Source organism: Dasypus novemcinctus, chromosome 5 (genome assembly GCF_030445035.2).
Source record: "Dasypus novemcinctus isolate mDasNov1 chromosome 5, mDasNov1.1.hap2, whole genome shotgun sequence".
Taxonomy (NCBI): domain Eukaryota; kingdom Metazoa; phylum Chordata; class Mammalia; order Cingulata; family Dasypodidae; genus Dasypus; species Dasypus novemcinctus.
In genome coordinates this window covers 116345629-116371278 of record NC_080677.1, presented here as the reverse complement: position 1 = coordinate 116371278, position 25650 = coordinate 116345629, and the positions used below count along the sequence as shown (strand labels likewise).

The 25650-nt window shown below is 38.9% G+C and overlaps 1 protein-coding gene across 3 annotated transcripts in view; it reads right to left on the bottom strand.

Moving 5' to 3' along the window:
- The window catches only part of CHRM2 (cholinergic receptor muscarinic 2), a 183542-nt gene that overhangs the window by 141937 nt on the left and 15955 nt on the right, over positions 1–25650 (bottom strand). Inside the window, exons 1-2 of one of the 3 annotated variants that reach the window (XM_004461664.5) lie at positions 18433–18781; positions 18024–18178 (exon numbers count right to left, since the gene is read on the bottom strand). The gene's annotated coding sequence lies outside the window, so the exon portion shown is untranslated. Of the gene's footprint in view, positions 1–18023; positions 18179–18262; positions 18344–18432; positions 18782–25650 lie in introns of those variants that run through there. The other 2 variants (XM_004461665.3, XM_058297426.2) reach the window with 2 other exon arrangements.

Here is a 25650-nt window from a genome sequence, read left to right as displayed (position 1 = left end):
TTAGGAATTCTCCATTGAGGAAATACAACAGACTGTAGTCCCATGTTAAATTAGGAGAAACTGTGAGACACAGGACCCATGGTGAAACAAATTTTGCAGGAAATGCTAATCCCTGATTTTTCAAAATCCATTCCATGACAGAGAGAGTTTTCCCCTGATGACTGAGGATTTATGATTGGTGTGACTTGAAACTTCATTCCTACTCGTAAATGTAATTCCTTTCTAGAAACCTGCTAAAATATTTCTCCATGAATTCCCATAGCTTTCCACACCATGGCAGAGAGGAAGAGATATATACACTTAGCTGGCACTACAGGGAGGAAGATAATTAGGCCCCTATCCATTTTAACTCAGTAAGTACCTGTCTTTGGTTTCATATTAGGAGACCAGAGACTAAGCTATTACTTGATACTCTGGCTTTCTCTGGGGAATAACAACACATTGATAAAATTCTCCTGTTCAAATACAACAGGGCAAAACAACATATTCAGCAGAGCCCAGCAAGGAAGAAAAAGACAATGGGGATTATTAATCTTATCTTGACCTGAAGGGAAAGGGTGTCTGATAAGGGAGTCCCTCCTCCCGCACTTGAAAGGGTTACTCTGCTTCCTCCAGGTTCTGTTCTCCCACAGAATCTTTCAACAATTAACAAAAACTGTCAAAGCCATTCTACTCAGAGCTCTGGAAAACAGTTAAAGGTTTGCAGTAGTGGGGTGAGTGCTGAAGCTAGAAAAAGACAACTTAAAAATCATAGAAAAAGCTCACAGCACCCTTGCTGACTTCTCTCCTAAGCCCTCCCTTATGCACTGTACAGCCAACCTCAGTGGGGATCCCTGGTTTTGTCCCGGAGGGAGCAGAGTAATCCTTATGCAAACACTGGGGTGCATGTATGTCTGTGCTATTCTACCTAGTGGAAGCCTAAAGGACTGACCCAAGACACTCACCATCCCAGAACTTGCCCTCTGGGCAAAACAGCTTGTGGACAGCTAAATTAATGTAAGAAACTCATTGCAGCAGCCTGGGGCAAAGGATTACTGACTTTAAAGCACACAATACAGCACCCAGGAAATGGGAAAGATTATTTCATAGGGAGAAAAGGGACATTCAGATCCCTGTAAATGCGGAAATGCCCAAGGCCAGCCCTCCATGCCCAGGACAAGATAAATGCTCGGAAAAGGCTAGAAAGGACCCTGCACTTTTGTCTCAATCTGATCTTTAGTTTCATTGGTAGAATCCCTGAAGCCCTGAAGAAGAGCACCAGCCAACACAGAGCCAATTTGGAAAGACTGAAAAGCGTTTTTGTGTGGTTTTGCTATTGTGAGCTCTTGATATTCAAGGAAAGCACTGTCATATTACTAGCTGTATACAAACTTAAGGAAGAGACACTTGGTGACAAAATCCCAGAGTTAATACAAACAACCAGGAAAAAGCATGTAAGTCTACCAATCTTCATGCTATTTTGGGTATTTGGGGAAACAACTGGTTGACATGTCTTAATTGGTTGCCATGGTATAACTTCCTGAGATAAATTTGGCTTTGACTGACTTGAAAATGGGGGCATCTCTTTTCTCTCTCCATGAACAAGCCTTTGTGATACATTCTAGATGCTTAATGCCAAGCAAAAATAAAACACTTGTAAAATTGATTAAATTATTCACTGCTTTACTCCAGAGGTCTTAGCAAATAACGTCAGATCCATCAACCAAAGAAATATTTTAAAATATGAAAATATTATGCTTTCTATTCAGTGTCTTTGGTGACTTACTTTAGTAGGAATAGACCTACTGTTTTATCCAAAGCCCAGACATATTGAAGTTATGAATGAAAGGAAATCATGGAAGTATAGAGAATTTTTCCTCTGTGTTTTAATGTATCCAATCTTTCTTAAGACAGACATTATAATATCAGAAGACATCATAATGCTACTTGAACAATATAATTCCTCTTCTCTAGGCCTATCCAGATTTTCTATAAAATACTTAGGTAACTGTCAGCTGAATAACATGGTGTAGGGCATAAGTTTAAAAGAACTTTTTTCCTTTGATTAAAGATTTTGCTCATGGTAGCCAACAGAATAAGTGTAGACTCCTTGGAATGACATTTTGGCCCAACTACCTCTTCAGATTTCCTTCCCAGGCCTACCTCAGAGTGCAGACACTGAATAAAGTGCAGTACCAGCACCTGAATGTTTCAATTCTTATGCTTCGGCACATGTTCCCTGTTAGGAAATGTCCTTCCCCTACCCCATCGGCCCATGAAAACTCTACTCATCATTTAATGCCCTATGAAGCCAAGTTTCAACTGGACTAGTCCCATTCTTCACTGCCATTCTCTTAGAGGTCCTAATACCTTTATTATAGCACTTGTTATATTGTGTATCATTGCTTTTTCTTTACCTTATCTCTCTGGCCAGACTGTGAGGGCCAAGACTGTGATTAGTCATCTTTGTCTTCTAGATGCCTAGCAGAGTCCCTGGCTGAATCTAATTTTGCAAGCAATAAATACTGAAAGAATATATGAATAACCAAATATTTCTAATGTAGCAATAGCTATCCCTTAAAAACACTTACATGTTCTCTCTATAAAATAGCTCACTGAATACTACAGAAATATAAAAATAATACTGAGGTTGGTGATAGATTTTGTAAGTTTTAAAAATGGGTAATGTTCTCTTTATAGATTTATAAAGATAATGTGCCTGGGGTTTAAGTTATTTTTTCCATGAGAGGCACAGGTGAATAAAGTTGCTCAGAATGCCTTACCTTTGTGAAAAAGCTGTGTTCCAGCTCTCTTTGGAATCTACAGTTGTGCCACAGACTGAGAATGTTGATGAAATCTGGCATCCTATTTGTTATCCACATGTTCCATTATTAAAGAGGAGCTCTCTTCCAAAGAAAAGTTGCCGAATTGCCTACATCTTTTTTAAGGGACCTCTATGAAAATGAATAATATCTTTTCTAAAAAGGTAGAGGCAGATTATCCTTCAGCCTCATCAAAAAGTTTCTCAGAAAATAAAATCCCATCTGTGTTCTGATAAAGCCTTGGTACCAACTAATGCCACTTATCTTTGCTAAGCTTAAGGAGTTCACAAAGAGGAAATACAACAACAAACAAAAAACCGGATTTCCTGCAATTGTTTTGAAATGTTTCAGGTAGAATTTGAGGTTTTTCACACACTGTGGAATTCTCTTCTAGTGGGGCTAGATAAGCAGCTTTATTTTCCGGCAAAACATGCTTTTCGATTTTGCCACTGAGTAACTCCTAAAGAGAATACAATATTTACAAACAAGGCTTCTGGCATGTTCTATACTTCCTTGTCCTCTCACAGTTCCAGACACCTCTTAAAATAGCTTTGTAAGTGCCTCCCCAACATTCCCCAGGAGCACATCACGTTCTCAGTGTGACAGTGGTCTGTGAGAGCTTTCTATCACTACATAGCAAATTTCTCTTGACCACGAAATGCCAGTGTCCTGGACAACACCGATTCCTCAACTCATCAACAATTGCTCCTTCTCTTTGCTTTCCCCTGATATAAAACAAAGCAAAATAAACCAAAAATTGGGATTTCATTTTGAAATCATTAGCAGCAAGCTGATGACATTTATGTTATCAGGATGAATTAATCTGCTATTTGGAAGAAAAAGACATTGATAGAATTAGGAGAGATGACATCAATAATGCAACTTTCCGGTTTGTCTCTAAAGACAATGCATGAAAAATTTTTGCCAATTTGGCAGTAGATGTGACAACAGACTTTACTAATAACCTCATGAATGGAGAATCAGATGTAGTAGATTTTAATATTGTTTTATAAATGGCTTCATCCATCATATTTTTCCACTTTTTAAAAGTTGTCATACATTTCCAGGGAACAAAAACATTGTGTAATTTGTTTTCAGTTACTCTTGATTATGTAAAGTTAAAAGGTTGATTTGATTTATTTAAATTTTTTACACATGATTTAAGTTCATTTTTCTCTCACATAAAATGCTAGTGGTAGAAATCTGGGATTTCTACGGAACCCTCATAGTCATCTGGTACTCAGGTTTAATTGGTTTATTTTTATAAGTATCACCATATTGAATAAAAAATGTTGGCCCAAATAGAATCTGCAAGGAGTAATGAAAACCTTAATAATGAATGAATGAGATCTCCAAACAATGAATGAATGAGATCTCCAAAATTTCAAGATTAGAGTAGATCACTGAACCAGGATTGATTGTTGGCAGGCACCCACCAAAATGACATCATGGTCTTCACATGTTCTGGTTGGTTGGCACCCATGTCACACTTATTATTAAATTTTTGACAGTCGTTCATGTATAAACCCCAGATTTTCCAATGCAAAAATCTTACTACTAAACCATGAGACCCCTTTGGTAAACTACAGGAAAACAGCAGCAGGGAGATGGAAAAAGAATCAGAAGTCCCACACAAGTGAGAAAGAATATCAAGGGGCTTTTATAGTCTCAGATGATTATTTCAAGGAATTAAACTTCAAGATTAAAAACAATTACATAAGCCATTACATAATGGTATTAAGGATAAAGTGACAATGGATTAGGTGTCAGGCTGTTGAGTCCCAAATCCTGCCTCTATCACCTCTGATCAGTGTCACCCACAGGACAACCCACTCTTGTTTCTTGGTCCCAGTTTTCTTAACTGTAAAACAAAGGTGTCAGACTAGAAAATATTAAACACCACAGCAAAGCCTTGATTCTTTGAAGTTGAAGGAACCTAATGATTAATCGTCTCCAAAGTGCATCTTCTTAACCACTACTTTATACTGTTTGGCAGAATAGTACTTTCTGTACTGCACCTGAGCTCAGGACCATGAAAGATTTCCAAACCTTCTCTCTCTCTCCTGCCTAGTAGTTGCTGAAGGCCAGTGGATGATTCCTCCTACGAGAGAGCACAGTTCTACTACAAATGCTATGACTGCAGAAGTGGTATTATGAAGGAATGCTAAGCCCTGTGTGTGTGTGTGGAGGGGGGCGCAGAGGCCATGGGTCATTTGAGTGCAGCGTACCTCTCCTTCTTCTATCAATATCCATGGGTGAAGATAGAAAGGGGCCAAGCAGGAAGAATGAATTGGGGCACAAGCACATTACCTTACAGAAAATAAGTGCTCAAAAATATTTGTTGAAAGAGTGAACTCAAGAATAAATGAACGAAGACCCCCATTGTATGAATAAGTCCAAAGCTACAATATGGCTAAGTTATCCAGTATGCTACTTAGTTTCATGAATTAAACTGTTTTAATCTTCTAGATAAAGACAGTTAAAAAAAATCCAATGATACTATAAGCCATCCCTAGTGTGGGGGAAAAAGAGTCTTTTTAAATCATATATGATCTGTTGTAGCTTAACGTTTTTTTAACATTTGTTGTGTATGAAAAGAAGCATTAAGATTCTTTAAAAGCCCATATGCTAGATTAATTATATTTAGTTCAAACAAAATCAATAGTATCATATACCTACAAAGGCAGCTCAGAGAAAAATTTCCTCAGACTTAGATGAAAATTTTTTCAAAAGCATGAAAGAATATCAGACGTGAATATTTATTTTGGAAGGTATATTTTATCTAAAAAGAGAATTGCTTTGAGCTATTCAGAAAAAGATAACTTGCTTTTATATGAAACCAATACAAGAACCAGACTAAGGTGGTAGTAAATGTGGGACTCTTAGCAGATAGTGGCATAAAATCAATATTAAAGAAATATCTATCGATCTCTGCTCTGTGCCAAGAATAGAATCAGGCATCAGAGACTCAACATGAAAAAGAAAAGAAAAAAAAAAAGAGATACACAAATTACAATGAGAATATCATTATGTAAAGGAGTTGAATATAATGGCATAAGTGTAAATTAGAGAACAGGCCTAAGTGAAGATGGTAAAAGTCAAGTAAGAAAAGTGGGTAACATTAGTTGCCCAAGCAAAGGCCATGTCTAAATAACTGGAATGACTAGACTAATATATTCTACAGCATCAGTTTTCCTGGAGACACAGAATAAACACATAACCCAGAAGAATATGGCGTAACTTCTTAGAACTTCTATCACTTCTCAAGTAGAATAAGAATATTCTGTCTTCTATTAAAACTTATGGCTTAACAAATTAAAACTTATGATCTTTCATTTAGGGGTCAGTAGAAGCAGCTTGGGTAGATTGTCAGCTTTTTTACTTAACTTCCTTATGGACCATGAGTGTGGAGGTTGAGAAGATCAACTGAGGAAGGGGAATGGAAAAGTGACACCTTTGGGCTGTCCTTTCTTCCCATCTTCTTGTATTTAGAGGCTCAAAGAAACAGACGAATTGACAAAACTGAGCAAATAAACCATTTAAATCCCTCAGTATAAAGGTGAGAGAATTTTGTTGTCTGAATTACAAAAAAAATACATCTTGTGAAGCATATAGTAGAGGGGAAATAAAGGCAATTAAATAAAAATTACAAGATGCCAAGTAACAATGCTCTTTTCTCACTAAGTGTTGAAATGGGACTAAGGGTGAAGTAAAGGAAGAAGAAAAAAGAGATAGAATAAATATGTTCAGAATGTGAATTATAATGGGTATTATTGGAAAGTTCCAGAGTTTAAAAGCAAGGAAATATCAGACTAGAGAAAATAAATACTATAGTGTTCATGGTGAAAAGAAAAAAAAACCGATAGCATATAGCTAAAATTTATCTTCAAGGAGCAAGGGAAAAATATTTACTAATTTAATGAAAACACAAAAGGAAAAACTAATGTATTAGGGAAAGGTGTCTTTCAGTAATATACAAAGTAATGAAAATAAAAGGAGTTTGAATTTAGCTAACTGAATCTTAGATATCAAGTTTCATTTTCAGTTAAGTTGGAAGAGCAGGGTAAGAGAACATGAGAGTTTTGGAAAAATAATAAATTTAAAAATGTAGTCAAATGTTTGCTGCAAATGAAATGATTTACATTATCTTAATTAAAAGATGCAAAAATGGACAACCTTTAGAAAATCTGACCAATATATGGTGCAGTTAGCCAATGATTTCAATGGTTTACATTTCCATATCTTAGAGAAATCAGCTGCAGATTTAGTCACCATCAATTATTTCTGAAAATGCATTTCACACTAGGAGGTGCCAAAATATAGGAAGGGGACAATATCTACTAAAGGAGAAGAGAGCAATTATAGCCAACATTCTAGATTCAATGTCTACTAAAATAATGGGACACAACCAGAGAAAGAATATAACAAACTTTATGCCCTGAAAATGCTGCAGAAAGTCAGGAGCAATTAGGTACCTGAGGACTGAGAAATGGAAAAAAGATTTGAGAGGAATGGACCAGGGGAAATTGCATTGTGATCAAGAAGCTAAAAGAAGCTAGTTAGAATCAAAGGGGATACATTTGAAAATGACCCCTGGGATTCAATCCAAACACTTCAATAAGGAAAACATAATATTTTATTTTGTTTGAATATGGAAACTTGCTGGAAAATAAATATGACCTCCTTTCTATGTTGCTCCTAGAAAATAAAAAGTATTTGAACTTTTAGTAAATTTTTACAGAGAAAGAAAGAAGGCATCTTCTTATAAATGCTAAAATCTTAAAGAGGAATACTTAGGATGGAATTCCTGAGAAACATGTTATGTAACAAACAAACCACAAGGGAGGGGAGCAATTATCACTTCAATTAATTAGGGCCCTGTTGTAGCTCCCTTGTGAAAGATAATCCTTGATTAAAAGTGTCAGTATGCAAAAATATTGACTGATATTGAAATGTAAGAGTATGAAAATTCAATTAATTGTAAAAAATTAGCTGGTATTATCATTTTCTAATAAACACTAATGATTCTCAGGAGATTTGGGGCACACAAATAAATGATTAAAATTGACAATGGACATGCAAACAGGAACAGAATTAATCCACCAATGGTTTGTCCTCAGAACAATGAGCTCCTTTGGCCTTTTGTTTCTGTATCTGCAATGCAGAGGCTAGTATTAAGTAATAGTTATTGTTTTTGCAGAAGGAAGGAATAGACATAACAGTATGACAAAGGAGGCCAAATAATATTTTACTGCCTCTTTGCGTTTTCCTAGTCAACAGAAATGTTCCAACATATATAAATTTTAATAAATATCCATGGTATTGTATTTTATTTATCATATTTAGAAATTCCATACGTGGGAGCCTTGCTGAGACTGTTTCTACCTCTGTGCCTACAAAAAGTTACCAGAGGACAGGTAGAACAAGTGGGGCCCTTTCAAATGTGAAGCCTGTAAATTAGACTAAAATAGGAGGTTAGTGATCAGGACAGATTCTAAATCTCACCTAATGCTACTGATTTCCTCTAACATGGACTGTGTTTTCATGACTGCACTTTCTGAGCCCTGATTTAAAATGTAACATGCAATTATTTCCTTTTTTCTTTCCTCTTTCTTTTTCCTCAGCTTTATTTGCAATTAGATGACAAATAATGTATGGGATGTTTTCTTAAAGAAGCTTGTTTTGGTATAGTAAAACGAAAAAACCAAGAGCATCGTGACTGACATCCAAAGCAATCAACTCAATCTTAGATGTGAAGTTATTTAATTTCAATGGGCCTCCATTTCTAGACTTACAAAGAAAGAATAACAAACATCTACCAAATATAGTTGTTGTTAGGTCTGGAAATAATATATGTAAAGAATTGGCATAGGTCATAAAATTTGGTAGGCAAATCAGGAAAGAGTAGCTTTTACTTCATTGTTTGGGTCATCATTATTATTTTCACACAAGAGTATCTCACCCAACAATCTGAAATTACCCCTAACAGTCAAAATCAGGGAAAATATCTAGTCATACTCATAATAAAATGGATGTATATTTGCAACTCCTTTTTCCCTTTTGAGTGATACCCATTTGCCAGAGACAACAGAAAGTAAACCTACATCATCCTCTCCTCTTCTTGCTTTAGTACTCCCGGCACACAGCAGAAAGAAAAAAGAAGTGTTTAATATTTAGGCTTACATGTGAGAACACAACTGCCCACTCCACTGATAAAATCTGATAGAAAAGTAATTTTGAGCATAAAGCAAGAAGACAGTGGGCAGATCTAGGAAACATGCTTTGGCCCTGGGACCGCTCTTTATCTTCTGCCTAAAATGAAACCAAATGCCCTAATGCTCTCCAGAGGACACAATTAAGTAGAGTTTTCATATAATTTCTTATTTTCATGCTGGTTACAGGAGAAGCCTCTTCCCTTGTTAACAGTGCCAAAGAAGGCACAGAGTATCAGAAAATCTGCATCATGTTCAGCATTATGAAAGTGTGTGTAAAATTTATTTTATTCCTTCTACCACACAAACTATTCCATGCTTTTAGCTCGTATGAAAAGTGGAAAAAAATTAGGCTTCAGGAAATTCTTTAGCTTCCCATCTCACCCCTGAGAAAGAGCTCCTTAGTAATTAATTAAATGATCATGAAATAATAGGCTCCTCTTCCTATATTACTATGCCTTGTTTCTTCACTTGGCATGAGTCAGGAGTAAGGAGAAGCTTTTTCAATTTATTAATGTGCGAAGAATCATCTTGGTGTTTGAGCATGAGCAATGGCATCAGGAAAAATCATTACAACGTTTCTATTCTGAGAGAAGGCATTATATTAATCTCTGATTTGGGGTTTTCACAGTGCACTAACATTTCACAACAGTAACAGTGAAACATATCCCCATTAACTGTTAAGACAGTTCTCTTACTTGCACTAATTACTCCAAGGTTGAGACAAAGGAGGAGGTAGTGTCAAGTGCTTGATCAAACAAGATTAGTAATGGAAGCCTAGACATAACACCGTGTAAGAGAGAACACAGAAGGAGCTTTAGGATCATGAAGATACACATATTCTGTGAAAACGTCAGGGAGAATGAGAATAATTAGAGAAGGGGTGATAAAGCAAGGAGGATAAAAGAAATAAAATACTTTTCTGAAATAGCCAGGAATGATTTAACTCTAAGGGCATGAGGCATGCAGATGAGACTGGGTCCATTTAAATAAACAGATCTGCAGTCATATCTCCTCCTTAGTTATTGTTCATCACCTACACTTGAACCTACAGAGGAAATCACAAAGTCTGTGGTCACAACTATGCTCTCAGTCTGGGCATGGAGGAACTTCACTCATGTGAAGCTGTTGTCAGCAACATTTGTGTTGAGCATCCTGTCTTCTATCCTTTGCTCTTCAGTGCACTTTAGGTGCCAATTTTTCAATCTGGGATTGTTAAAATATGGTCCTGTGATCATCTGCATCAGTGTTCATGTGGGGTGCTTGTTATTAAAAATGTAGATTCCTGGGTCCAACTCCAAATCTCCTGAATCCAAATCTTTGCAAGAGAAATAGAGTATTGCAGGTACTTAATCTGTGAATTAATCTCTTTTAAAAAACTTCTTAGAAGACAGTAGTTATTTTAATATAACCTGTGCATAAACTCAAACTTATTTTAAATCCAAATATGCCTAGAAAGCCAATTGAGAAGTGTAGGCTTTGGATATTCAGGGAGGATGTAAGCCAAATGTGTCAAGCATACCTGGAATGTGGGGGATATTATGTGTTAACTCAAGTTTACCTGGAATGTGGGGGATATGTGTTAATTCAAGCTTACCTGGAGGAAATAACCTATCTAATACTCAGATAAAATATTTGAAGAAATTAACAAAAAATCCTTTTGCATATAGGCATCAGTTTGACTCCCCACTTTTATATCCTCTGTATAAAAGGGACCCAAAAATTCTATTTTGGGTTCGGTTTTCATCAGGACAGGAGTCTGCTGAGTCCGGCCGGTGGAAATAGATTATGTTACTTTTCAGAATTCTTACATCCTGGCCTTTGATTCTGCATACACCGGACATCTCTCTGCTACTACATTTCAACCAACTCAGAATCTTGTCATTTAAAACATTGTAGCTGAAGATTGTGAACTCTTCTTAAAAAATGTGGATCTATGTGTTGAATGGGATTAACATTGAAGGGAATATAGAACCCTCAGCCTCAGAAAAGAGAACATCTTGCTTTTCTGAACTCAATAAACATAGATAGCTTTTAAAATACCGGATATCACACTTTTTGGCTACTTATTTTCTTGAGTATTAAAACTATAGGTCTCCAATTTTGTAGTTTTTGTTGCTGTTGTACATTATCCATGAGCTGGTAACTTGAATTTAAAAGAGTGTTTAAGATGATGAAAGTGCTTAAAGCTTATTTGATACAATAATAGAGGTGGTGGGCTATGCATATTTAAAGGGTTATACATTATTTAGGCAGGAAATTGTGGAAAAAGAGAAAGTTAGCTATTAAAAAATAATTCTTTCTACTGCTAACACATTTTAAATTTATACTGCTGCAATTGATAAAAACAAGACTTCTATTCTCATCTCAGAATTTATAAGCATCCCTAATAAGTCCCAACTGTTGCTCTACTAGCAACACCATATGCAATTATCAATTTGCCTAAGATTTTTATTATAGATTAACCCTTTTGTAAATAGTTCAGTTTAATATCCAGGAAAATAACTCAGCCAACTCCACATAACTCTTTTAAAAAAAAATCTGTGTCTTCTCCTTCCACAACACTTTCCTGTGAATATTAATTTACAAAAATCTTCATTATTATTATATTGGTTATGAATATCAAAATAACAAATTTTTACTGAGTACCCAGTATGTACCAGGCAATGTATTAAAAATAGGGAAGGAAATGTTATGGAGGATTAAATGAGATATAGTATGTAAAATGTTCAAACAAATATCTGCTACGTCATAGCTCTTCTTAGCTATTTTTATTATTTAGGGATGGCTAGAGCATAGCATGTCAGTAATAACAATGTATGAGATGAAGAAGAAAAGGAAGAAGAGGAAGATGAGGAAAAGAAGATGTGAAAGAGGAGGGAAGGAGAAAGAGAAGAACAAGGAGAATATATATATATATATATATAAAATGTTATTTAGCATTTACTCTGTACCAGTATCTACACCAAAGTATTTATATATAGTATTTCCCTGTGTAGGAGGGGAATGAAGGAATGAATGACTGCTAGAGATATGGCCGGCAAAAAAAAACTGAGACAAGTTATGAAGGATCTCATGTGAATTTGATTTGGGGTTTATCTGAGACAGTTGAGAAACACCGAAGATTTTTAACAAGTGAATGACAAGTTCAGATTTGCATTTTAGGAAGATCACTGGCAGTATGAAGGAAAGATTGTACTAGAGAAAGACTGGAGAGGAGAGACCAGTTAGGAACATATGGCTCTGGCAATAGGTCATATGAGAGATACTAATCGGATACTGAAAAAGATGTGTGGATGGAGAAGAAGGCATGAATTCTAGATAAGTCTCCAAGACAAAAATGATTTGAGTTGGTGACTGATTAGATGTATCGGGATGGTGCTGGGTAAGTTAGAATTTGGAGAGAGGAAGAAAGAAAGCATGCTGTAACATCAACCTCATTACTGGTATGCTACATATGTTTTGAGTAACAGTGATGTGCAGATTGATATTACTCACATCATCATATAGAGTAAGACTTCCATGATTCTTATCTAATGAGAAAATATATATAACCTGAAAGAAAAATATTCCCATTCTATAAAGAGAAGAATTCCATTTTAAAGTCTTAAAAGAACTAAACATATAGAATATTCTTTTAGATTTTTCTCCTTGAAATAGTGCAATGGCATCTCTCTCCCATAGAAATATTTTCACAACACTACTAAACATACAAGAGTATAAATATCCCTCCTTCTCTTCCTTCTAGAATTTTACATGAGAAATAGCACTTAACATGCTGAGAAGACAAATGCCTCTATTGATCTTTTTGCTTAAAATAGATCAATTAAAGGTCTTTCTTGCTTATATCAATTTCAAACTGAAATTGACATTGAAATTCCCTTAGCTTTAAAAATGATGTTTTTGTCCTATTCAAAACAACGTTCTTTCTCTTACTGAACAGCAGAGGGCATCATTCAGTGAAACCCTGGATGAGAGAGAGAGAGAGAGAGAGAGATTCCAGAAAAAAAGGAAACTGATTTTTAGTGTGTACCCTTAACTACCATGAAGCATTACCATAGTAACAGTACCAGTTAAGACGATTGCATATTTAGGTCATAGTATAAAAGAAGTTTGAACATGTGGGAAAAAAAGGAAAAAGAATATATAGATTTGAAAGTAGACAAATGAGCTGGAATCTACTTCATCCTTTGCTAATATCAATCTCACAAAGTCACATTATGCCCTTTAAGGCAAAAGTAGAAAATAAGTTCTAATTAAAACTGAAATTCACTATTGAAATTCAGAACCTTAAGCACCAATAATCTGCCAGTCAACATGGAAAAATGAAGGGACAACTAAACTGGAAGTTGGGATGTGTATGTTCTTATGCATGCTCTTGGTTAGCTGTGTGACCTTGGAAAAGACCCTTCATCCAATTCAACACCTAATTTGAGTTAAACTGGACCATATCAAAATTTTCTTGCATTCATTTGCATTAGACAAGAGAAAATCCATTTAGTGATGTCTCAGTACAGCAGATAGGTGGAAATGATTTCTGCCAAAATGCCACCACATTTTGGTGCCCCTGTTTTCCCCTGCCGTAGGCAATCATTAATAAAACAGAACAAGCATATGGTACCAACTAAGAATTTACTCGATTCTAAATCTTCCTTGCTTAGGATTTAGGGAATCCGACAAGGACATACAGAGCTGAATTTAACACATGGGGAGAAAGTCATTGAACTCTGAACACTACAGATCTGCTTTCCCCAAACACATGAAAAACAAATGCTACAACTTATAATTGTATTCCCTATAGTAGATTCCTTATAGTAATATATAGTAATATATACACACTATATATATAATATATAATAATATATGTAGTAATATATATGTGTGTAGTATATTCCCTATAGTAATAGGGAACCAGCACAGCATAAGAGCAAAGGCTGTAGGGTCTCACAGGAGTGTGCTTGAATCTAAGTGCTGCTCCTTAATGGCTGTGCGGCCTTGCGCCATTTCCTAACTTCCCTGAACGTGGGTTTCTTCCTCTGTAATTTTGGGAACATGACATCTACTTCATAGGCTTGTTGCAGTGATAAAATGAGAAAACTGATTCATTTATTCACTCATTCAACAAATATTTAATGAGCTTCTGGGAATTGCCAGGCACTCTCTGAAACAATGGGGAAAAAGCACTAACAAAACAAATAAAATTTAACACAGGTAAAGTGCTCAGAACAGTGCCAGAGACTTAGAAAGCATTCTATGAAAATGCCTTTTCATGGAAAGTGACGTGCTTCCCTCTCCCCACACTTACTCATGGACCAGCTGAGCTTTGGGGTATGCAATCAGTACACTTACCCTAAGTCCCGTTAAATGAAAGCAGTCCCAGTGTGTGCTCGGCAAATCAGACTTTGTCTAAAGTCTTGATCAGTAATAGTGAATGAAAGCTGCTTGTTAATAGTCACACAGAGGATGTTAACAGTGTGTGGTAGATAGAAGTCCACCAAGGAAAAGGACACAGAGAACACACATCATAAAATGCCAAATCAGCTCAAATGAAAATGTCCTTAAAAGGAACTGTGTGACAAAACGTTTCTCTCAGTCTCTTGATCCTAAGGAGTAGAATGAAGAAAGATTAAGATAAGATTAAAAATGGAATTCCAGTGGTCATGTTAAGACAGTTGCTAATGGCCATTCTCCCACACGCATTCCCCAAAGACTGACATCAGTGATGGAGATCATGGCCAACCCTGGAGATGGCAGTTAAGGGCATACCCAGGTTTTGCCCTCAGTTGCATATTTTTCTCCTCACTCCCTTTTTGCGTCTCTTTGATCCTATTTTTCCCTCTTCCACTTTTGCACTTACTGTAACTTTGGTCATTGCAGTGGATCAGAGAGAAAATCAGCCAACCACCGTTCCTCCTCCATTGATGGTAGAACCATGTCTTCCCTGTAGCCTAGAGGCTGGGAATGCTCTTGGCCATGGCCTTCTGAGCTGCCCCTCCCTCCAGGACTTTCAGCCCTGGGGCCTGGCTGCCCTGGAATTGGAATTGGAAAATTGCAGCTGAACATAAATCCCAGCTGCTTGACTTTGGGAATGGTTTGAGCAAAGAAGGGAATAGAGCCACATAGAACAATGTGTTGTGTGAAGATAGCGATATCTGTGTCCCACCTCCTCCCACATTCTGAGACTGCATGTGGGGACTTGTACCTGTTTTTTGATTGCTTGTCTTTTCCACATTTGTCTTTGAAAGTCGGTTGAGGGCTGCAAACATGTTCTTTGGATTCTTTTGTGATTGAACTAGAAAAGGAACCCACCTATTTTCTCATGCCACCTCCCCACTCCAGACATCCTCAGGCATTCTTACATATAAACAAACATGCCTCACTTTTTGGGGGGTAGGCAATGTCCCCACCTCCAAATTTTGCATCTTGGGACCTCACTCTCACCTCATTCAGAGCTAAAAAAATAGCAAGATGACTAGACTTGATTTTCCACATCTTTTTAGGGTCAAGTTTTTATTTTTAAGTTTTAATTGGCATAACTGTTTAGCACAGTAAAACAAATAGTCAATGGGGCATTAGCCAGTATTGCCAGAACTGGGACACATTATTAACAATAGTAATAACCATAAAAATTCATCTGGCATTTAGCTTATTACTTCTTGAGAACTTAGCTGCCAAATCCTTAACACTGAGACATTTTTGGTACAACATTTTTCCATCCATTTGACAAGAGTCTCAAAAGTACACTTTATAAATTGCATTTAATACAGTTTCCAAAGAGAAACTGTCCCTTGGCCAAAACAACAGGTTTTACTTCTATGATCCTCAGCACCTTGTTGTTATTGCCTCAACAATGACACATGCCTAATCACTTGTGGTTTCTACTTAAGTGTATTGTCCTTTCTCTTGCTTACTTATCAATGAAAATGTATTATGTATACATATATACACATACAGCCCTACTATATGCTTTACATTTTAATTTATATATGCTTATCTCTATAATGTATTCATATATACTGAATGCCAGTAAAACACGATGTGCAGTCTTTGCCAAAGGACCCCGGGTTCATTCTCCGGAGTTTATAAGTCTCCTGCCTCACTTTAAGAGCCCTCCTAATCCAAGGACACCAGAATGGCAGCAATTGAGTTGCCGGGCCGCCCACCCCAGGCTAGGCCTGGCTATCAAGACTTCCAGGGCTGGCGGTCAGGTCTCTGCAGCAGAGGTCTGCTGCACCATATACCCGTTTCCCTAGAGACTCTCCACCTCCCCCAATCCAAATTTAGGTTTTTCTGCAGGTCTTTCGGGTCGCCCTAGGGCTTTTCTCTAGAGTCTCCACTAGCCGCCCTCTCCTCGCTCCCCGGCGCCTGCAGGGTCCAGAGGCTGTGGGCCACAAGACGCCGTGGGCTTTAGTGTCCCGGCTGCGTGTGCGCTCTGGGGTATGGCACAACATGCGGATGAGTGTTTGTGTTGCTGGCTGAATGTGCTAGGGGAAAGAAGAAATCACACGGCTGCCACGTACCCACTGCCAACCACCCGGCGCTAAGAAAAAGAGCAAGGAAAGCAAAAAAGAGAAGAACAGAAAAGAGAAAGTCGATGTGGGGGATTCTGAAGCTTGAGACAGGGAGGCGCCCGCCGTGCTCTAGCTGGGCTCGCGGCGACTGCCTGAGAACAGACTTGGAGCATTTGGTGGCCGCAGTCACAGCTGTGACTGACATAGGAACACGGGAGTCGGAGGCTTCCTGGGTGAGACAGCTTAAAGCTCTACTTACTTAAAGTATTTACCTCCATTTCCCTACCTCTTCCCGGGAACTAAGAGACTATCCCCGCCCATCTTTTCATACATGCAAGAGCCTTGCCCTCACGGCCAGAGACTGGCAGGCTCAGGGACCCTCTCTGGGAAGATTTTGTGACTCAAATCAGTCTCGAGGAAGGCAACAAGCACGAGGGTAGAGAAAGGGATGTGAGGGCCGGAGTGGGACAGAGGCAACGGATGCGTGTCCCCTCTCTATCAATAATTCGGGAGAACTTCACCTCCTGGGAGTGAACCTCCTCCTGCCTTGTGAGGGGCGCACCAGGGCGCGGGGCAGAGCGCACAGGTGGATTTCTGCACCATACTCAGGTTATGCAAGCTACAAGTTAGCTCTGATAGCCCAGATCCGCAGGTGGAGGGCGGGAAGAGCGTGGGTGCAGAGGCCCCCTATCTACGGTACGGAGCACGCCTAGGTAACCCAAAGCCGAACGTGGGGTGGGTGGGGAAGCCCAGGCGCAGTTCGAGACCTCGCGGACTCCGGGCTGAGACCCTGCCGGGTCGGAGCGTACAGACGGCCTCGTGCGCTGGAGCGGAATAGGACTGATGGTAGAAAACTTCCTCCTCACTTGTCCTGGGACGCTTTCCCCAATCTTATCACCCCTTCGCCTTGGCTGCGGTCCAAAGGCCATAGCGCCAAGCGTGCCTCCAGTAACCTAGAGCGCGCGTCCGAGAGGCTTCTCCAAAGGCGGAGCGAGGGAACTGCGCGGAGCCAGAGCCAGCTGGGTCTCGACCCCAACCGCACCGAGGACACGGCTAGCTATACAATGAGAGTGAGGGGTCGGAGAGGGCCAAGGCCGAAGCTCTCCTTATCTTTTCCTGACGGCATCTCGGGGAGGGGTGGGGATAGGGGGGTGTCGGGTGAAGGTGGAGTAGATGGCGGGCTGGAAGAGGGAGCAAAGCCCGGACAGGGGCAGCTACCAGGCAGCCTTCGCCACTTTCCGCCCGACTCATTGATCCGCGGCATCGCGTCCCAGCCCGGCGCAATGCCTCATTTGCCCCTTCCATCCAGACCTGTCCTCACTGCCTTCAGCCCACCAAACCCTGGCAGCCAAAGTTTCCGTCTGAGAATCTGCACCCGAGGAAAACCATCCCTCAATTCTCTCATCCTTCATTTCGCGGTCCGGGGGGCTTGGGAGAGACCCTGCGGCTGAGAGACCTCCTGGCCCGGGCGAGAGAAGTGGGTAGCGGGGTGCTCTTACCTGCCGCAGATTTAGCTCCAGCGACTTCCACTGGCTGCGATTTCCTTGGTAAAGGCTGCCAGGGGCAGGGAGCCCTTTGCTAGTTCGGGGCCGACCAGTCGGGCGCGAACAGCCCGCCGCTCAGAGTCAGAAGCCAGCTCGCTTTCTCCCTAGATCTTGCAAGAGAAAAGGAAAAGATTAGTTGGTGCCGCGACACCCGGAGGGGTGGGGCAGGGGGGGGAGGAGGGGAAGAAACGGACCCAAAGGCACAGGAGAGCAGCTGCGCGCCAGCAAGTCAAGCTACCTACACCGGTTCCAGCCACTTGGCGTGTCTGCAACCCGTTCGCGGTTTAACGACTGGCGTTAAATTGACGCTGCGCCCGCCCTCTACACCAAACCACAGAAGGAGATGCCAACCGGACTTTCAAACCTGGCTTTCACGAAGAAGATGAGTCTGGAGAGCAAAACAGAACCGCGACCAGCGCGGATCGACGAGCTGGGCAGGATTCATCTCTTCACCAAAGTGCTTGGGGGAAGTAGTGATTAGTGCAGGGGGCAACACCTACCCCACGCGCCCCTGTCTATTTCCTAGTGGGCTGTGCGATTTCAAGGCTAAGGCCAACCCGCAGCGTGTGTGTGTGTGTGTGTGTGTGTGTGACCGCGCGCGCGCTCTCTAGAGCCGGGGCTCCGCGCCCAAGCGCCTTTGGTATGGTAGGAGATCTTGTTGCTCGTGTCTGCAATGGGCGGACAATTTCTGGAGAGAACATTTACAATTTTCTTTCAATATGACAGGATTAGTTGCTGTTGAAGGTGCTCCTCCAATGAAATCGTCTCTGCTCTCTGATTTGGCAGTTCTTCCGAGCAAATATGACAGCCTTTTCTCAAGGCTCCTTTCCGTTCCTCTCCACGTCCATCCCTAGAGATCGACTCTCCAACTGCAATTTCTACTTCAGAACCTATATAATTACCATCACCACCCAGTCCCATTCCTGCAAGTTTATGAATGCTGGAAAGGTGACTTGATATATTGGGAAGAACTCGATGTTGCTTTTTGATTCCCGAAGATATTTGAGCCCAGTTTTTTCCAGGTGGGGAAATGTTAGAATAAATCCACTAAGCTTTGTAAATATATAATCGTGCTGAACTCTTCATGGATTGTTTCTCTGGGACATTGGTAAATGTATCAGAGGGGGAGGCAATTTTTTTCTTCTTCTTCTTCTTTTACATAGGAGCCCATGTTTTCCTCAACTAACAGACATTAGGAAACTTGTGGTCTTCATGAAAAAAATCAGGATGCAGATATTTGGTGTTCGGACCTGTCTTATTTTTTACTTCTTTTTTAATGGAAATTCCTTCTTACAAGAGTAGCCAGTATTTTTAGGTATTAACCCTATTGTTTCACAAATTGCTTCTAATTAATTAGGTTAAGCAAGCTCTAATGTTAAAGGTACAATAATTTGATTCTAAAGTATAGCTGCAGAAAAGACTTGCTTTTGTGAGTGAAAGTATGTGTGTATACAAAGATAATTTCAGTATACAATATGCACTTTCGTTTCATCCATCTTCTGCAATGAACCCAAAAAGAAGTTGGAACCTTAAATTGAATGGATTATCACCTTTTGTATCAGAGACAAAGAACAAATTAACGATGCATTGAATTAATTTAATATGTCCAATTAAATTCAGTGTAATTCTCCATGTCCAGTCCTTGACTAGGTGTTAAAGGGCATGCAGAATAGCAAGAACCACTGACCCTGTCCTTTATAAGCTTCCAATCTTACTGGCTAGGAAAGGCACTAATAAGAACCTCCTACATAATAATGTACAATCGATTGATTATATAGCAGTATAGAGTCATTTGATGAATAGAAATCCTGTAGTTGAAAGTTTCTGCCCTCCCTGGTAATTCCAAACTATCACAATTGAAAGACCGTGATGCTCACTTGATTATGCTTGATTGAAATCATCCTAAAAGGAAGCAAAATATAACGGTTGGGCTCTCACCCTCCATAGTCTCACATCCCGCCAGCCCTATTGTCCTATGTGGATCTTGGAATATGAAATTCACTGCAGTCTTTTGGAAGATTATAAGACACTTGATAGAAAACAAGACCGTTCTGTCAAGTCTTGATTCTAAGCCTTTCCCAGCATTTGGTCTGTTATACTAAATACCTGATTTTCTACTCTCTTCTCCCTTAGAGGCTGTTTTAAAAATTAATTCATATTCCTTTCTTACTCTATTATTTCTGTTCACTAGCTTCCAGAAACTCATGAAGTTGCTTGAATCTTTTTGAAAATACACACATACACATCAAAGCAAAAAGTGAAGGGAAATGTGTCCCGAACCAGCAATAGAAAACAAAACCCCCAGCAGTCTGTTGCTATTTTGTTCTTTCATATCATTAATGCCATCTAAAAATCAAGAGCTATATGTTCCAAAAAAGAACAATAAATCTGTCAATGGAAACCAATAGCTATTTTCTTAAACTTAAGAAAACAGAGTCCAAGGGTAACTGAATGCTCTGTTCACTGTTAGTCACTATATTTAAGGCCCTTTGGAGAGGAGCTACAAATAGAAGCAGAATTTTTAGTAAACAGACAGCAATGATGTCAATTTTCTTCTTCTTGGTCATCACTGAAAACACTTGCACTCACTACGTGATTTTGGAGAAATTATTTTACTTCCCTGTGCCTCAGTCTCTTAACGTATAAAATGTGATAGTGACAGTAATATCCCTTAGGATTGTTGTTATGTGGAATAATAGCATTAATTCACAAAAAGTTCTTCCAAGTGTACTTGGCACCTAGCACATTAGCTCTAATTATGAGTTCTCAGTGGAGAGTTAAGTATGCAGATTCCTGGGCCAAGCCTGTGAGCTACCGAATTTGAATATTCTTCAGTGAGTCCTGCCAACATCCTGCAATAAGCATGCTAAATCATCATAACACTGATCCCAGGAAACCCCCATCTTATCCCCGTCTGATTCCCCTTTCTACACAGGAAAAGATCATATGTGTTCCAAGCATTTTATTTTTATATCCTCAGCCAGTTCCTCTTCTAAGATTAAAGCATACTCCCTCATCCCAGGACTAGAGCTTTTGCATTTATTAGTAACCTTTGGTGTGGAACATTTTCAAAAGTGCTTTTTAAAGACTTTGTAGAATGCATCTATGGGTTTCCCTTTATCTACATGCCTATTTTGCACCTCAAAGAACTCTAATAAATTAGTCATTTCCACTTGTGCAGTCAAACTTCATTACCTACAACCTCATAATACTAGTTTTAGGCATGTGCTGAAGAGCTCCAAATGCCTGTAAGGGATGACTTCGAGTCTTAGACAAAGCTGCCTTTTGAATTCGGCTGTAAATAAGGTCATCACTAATGTGCAGAGAAGGAGATGACAAGACTCATTCCTGAGAATGTGGTGCATATTTTATTGTGCCACGTTGATTTCAGTGCAGCCATAATTACGCTTCGGTAATTAGATGCACAAATCAGCACTTTATCAACCTGAAGTGGATTATGAGGGTGACAAGTTCAACTTGTGTGATTTTCCACCAGGTATAGCGGCCATAGCATTTCCCCCCTATTTTCAAAGAAACCAGGAAAAATAAATTGAGGACTTTGCCTATGAAGGGAAAATAAGCCAAGAGCAGGAGATCTTGCCCTTGTCCTTCGTCTCCCTCACCCACAAACTGTTTAAGCATTGAACCAGAGAAACAGCATCTATCAGCATGAGGTTTGGGAAAGGAGGACTAATTTGTCTGATGTGTGCCAATGTAACTTTTCTCTTCCTTAACCTTTGTTTGAAATGTAACATTCCTGGGTTCAAAGTGAATCTCTGCTAAATGAAAATCACTGATTAAAATGGGTCCTTCAGTATCCGCACTGCTTTGAAGTCCTAATAACTTCACCATAATAGACATGCTATTCTTCTTGGAGTTATTTATTTTCCCTGCAAACCTTTCCAGAGAGTAATTTAAACATCCATTCCTTAGCTATAAAAGATTATTTTTTTCTCCTAGAAAATCCTAAGCTTTTCTTTTTCAGATGCTGCAATAGGAGTTTTCACATACAAATGGGACTGATTCTGAGTGATAATGTTTGGTGACAGTCTGACATGACAAACAATGCTTTTCTGGTTTTTTCTTACCATTTTCTTGAAGTTTGGCATCACAGCTGTTTTAAACTATTCCTTTCCTAGCAGTGACAGTGTTATCCAAAGCCTGAAAACATTTACTGCTGCTGAGTCTAAAACACTTAAAATATAGAGCTCTCTTTCAAATGGAATATGAAAAAGGGGGGGGGGAGGGTGTGAAATAGGAAGAAAAAACAAAATACTGCCCTTAAAAAATGTTAAGGTGCCGTTTACTTAAAGAAGCATGTATTGTACATGCATCTTCCTGCCATGAGGTAGAGCTGAGAGCTACTTCAGAGGTGAACATTTAGGACAGGGTCAACTGAAAAGTTTCAACAACATCTACCTCAGAGTTAATTTTCACTAACAGTTTAAATTTCCTCTTTTCGAGGCCTAAGTTAGATGTGGAATCCCTGAGGTGGAGATAAGATCCTAGCAAGTTCAAAGTGAAAGTCTTATCAGACTCTTCTATAAGCACTGGGCTCCAGATTATTTGAATCAGTGACTCCTTGTGCAGGCAAGAGTTGTCTAGGAATACTTAAAATCTTTTTATTTTGTGGGGAAACCCATTTCACTAAAAATGGAGAAAGAACTAATTATATACTCATGGGAATTCATGTAATTCATGGGAATTCAGATCATATACTTACCAATTTCTTAAAACAACTAAAATGGTCCTTCAAACTGGAAATTCTAACACATTCCAAAGAAGCATATCTTGGAAGCCATCACAACCTAGGACAGATTTCTCACTAAATTTGAACTAGCTTAAGTGCCTCATTTACAAAAATTCTGGGGCATTGTTCTATAAATCTCTGCAGAAAGAAATGAGGCAAGGCCCCAGGCAAAATCAATGCATGTGCTACATTCCTACAAGGTTTTTATTGATAAACGTTTTCCTAAAAAGTGAGTTAATTTTTAAAGGATGCCTAATAAGCACATATTGGTAATCATTCAATGTCTTCAATAGCAAATACTCAAAATCTCCCTTTAGAGTTCCACAACTAACACAATGCACTCTCCTTTTATTGATGCCGGGTTATGAAGTAGATAGATCATTCCCCTTTGTGGTAACTGACCCCTGAAAATATGTTTTTTGAGCAGTCCAAATGGCAAGACTCGTGGAAATAAGCTGCCATGACTTTGCTTCCTTCTAAAGCACAAGGGACAATTCTTGAGAATGCCAGATTGTTTCTCTCTGAGTATTGAACTCTTCTCAGCAATGCACTATAGACTGAGTTTAAAGCACTGAGATTAGTTCAACAAATATTATTTATTATTCAATATTTTCTTAGATATCAGGGTTACAAAAACAAATAAAAGATTCCTACCCTCCAGAATCTAGACCAAATTGAAGAGAGCAAACTAACAGAGATGTTATTCTTAAGCACTTTTGGTTCATAACCTATGGGTGATTCAGGAAGGGGCCTTTCATGTCTCCATCAGGTCTCCATTCTAGAGCTGGATTCTAGCTGAAATACAAACTACCTGGAATTTGGAAGTAATGAAATGTTTGAAGTTGGGAGTGAAACACTCTGGATGATGAATCAACTCTTAAAATATTTAAGGCCATCACCAGAAAGGTACTGATAGAACTGAAGTCAAATATTCATTATCATAACTTTGGACTCATGCATTATAGTATCCAGAATAGAAAAATAAAACAAAACATTATTGAACATCATGTCCGACTTTCAAAAATAGTTAATGCAGAAGCCTGGGATAAGACAGGTCTATACCTACTGACTCCATGTCCAGGGTGTTATGTTCAAAAATGTACTTTCAAATTTTCTGTAGCTCTTTCTTTTCTTTTATTCATTTTTGTTTGCTTGTTTTGCTTTTTAATGTAATATGCTGGCAGTGAACTTACTTAGCAATGAGTGTCTCTGGCACATGGACATTTCCATAATTTTTGAGAAGAAAATTCTTGGCCATGGCCAGTACAGCTTGTTCTAATTATATAATGGCATTAGGGATGAGGGTATGTAGCTAAGAGCTGGAATGTGGTCCCTCTTCAGAGGATGGACTCAGTGCAATGGAAAAGCAGTTCTCACCTACAGTCTGAAGAATAATACTAGGCTTATCCCTGGGAATACTCTTTCAGGTGTCCATGCATCTTATCCCAGAAGTGGCCCATAGTAATGAGTGAGAGAATGAAAAAGGAAGAACGATATAAATCTATAAGACGAAAGGGAGAAATATGCTATCCAGTGTAAAAAGAGCAGCATGGGAAGAAAGCTTCTGTGCTATCATCTCAAAAGCAGAGTGTCTTAGTTTTCCAGGGCTGCTATGACAAATACTACACAGGTTGGCTTAACAGCCAAAATTTACTGACTCATGGGTTAGGAGACTAGAAGTCCCTGATCAAGGTATTGGCAAGGCTTGCTTTCTCCCAGGATCTGTAGCATTCTTGTGATAGTAGGGTTCTGTCCCATGGTCTCCTCTTATGGCTATCTATGACTGACTATGTCCAAGAGTCCTCTCTTTACAAGACCACTAGTCATATGGATTAAGATACTCCCTTTCCAAATTAGCCACACCTTAACTAATAGTACTATCTTCAAAGGTCTTATTTACAAATGGGTTCATAGTCTTAGGGATATAAATTAAGAACTGAACATGTCCTTTTTGGGATACATGAGTAAAGCCCCAATATAGGGGTCACTTGGACAACACTGGGAGAGGTGTAGAAGATGAAAAATTGCTAAGAGATAAATGGTGGACTTGCTTTTAGGGCCAAAACATGAGAAAGATGGGTTCCAAAACTGGATACAAGAAAGGCACGAATACTGAGATAGGCAACCTTGGACAGAAAGCTTAACCTCTTTATACCCCACTTCTCTTATTTGCAAAATCATATATATAACTATGCCCCAGCAATTTTATGAGGTTTAAATTCAATTATATTTCTGAAAAGCATTTTGTGAATTATCAGGGGCAAAATAATAGGTATGTGATAAAATTGTGATAGGAATGACTGATTCCTTTCCTCCTTGTCCATTTCCATCTCCTCCACTCAGGTGTTTCATTATTAATTAAATATTATGTCTACATAGGGGAATACATGGCAGGAAGGGAATATTTTTGTCAGGGAGTTAATCTTATCCCCTCAAAACACACTGGAAAAGAATATATGTGTAAACTTATTAGAAAGATGAAGGAATCACTGGTGTTTCCATCTCTTTACTTCCTCAGCTTCATCATCCTCTGATAAGGAAGATCAAATCTATATATCCTTTGTCCTGATATGACTCTCAATGAAGAAATATGCAACTTATACTATAGAGCACAAAAGCCTGTTCTACCCTGTATAAAATGCAGAACTCTAACAGCTGTTTGGATCTGGCTTCTAAAACCTGGGGTAGTGGTATCTATTAACTATAGGAACTAGCTTCTCAACCTCTAAATCATAAGTAGTCTCTGATAGCAAAATAATAGGGACTAACTCCCTATGAAATTATACATTTTTAGAAGAACCACAGATTATCTTCTTGACCCACCTAATTCAG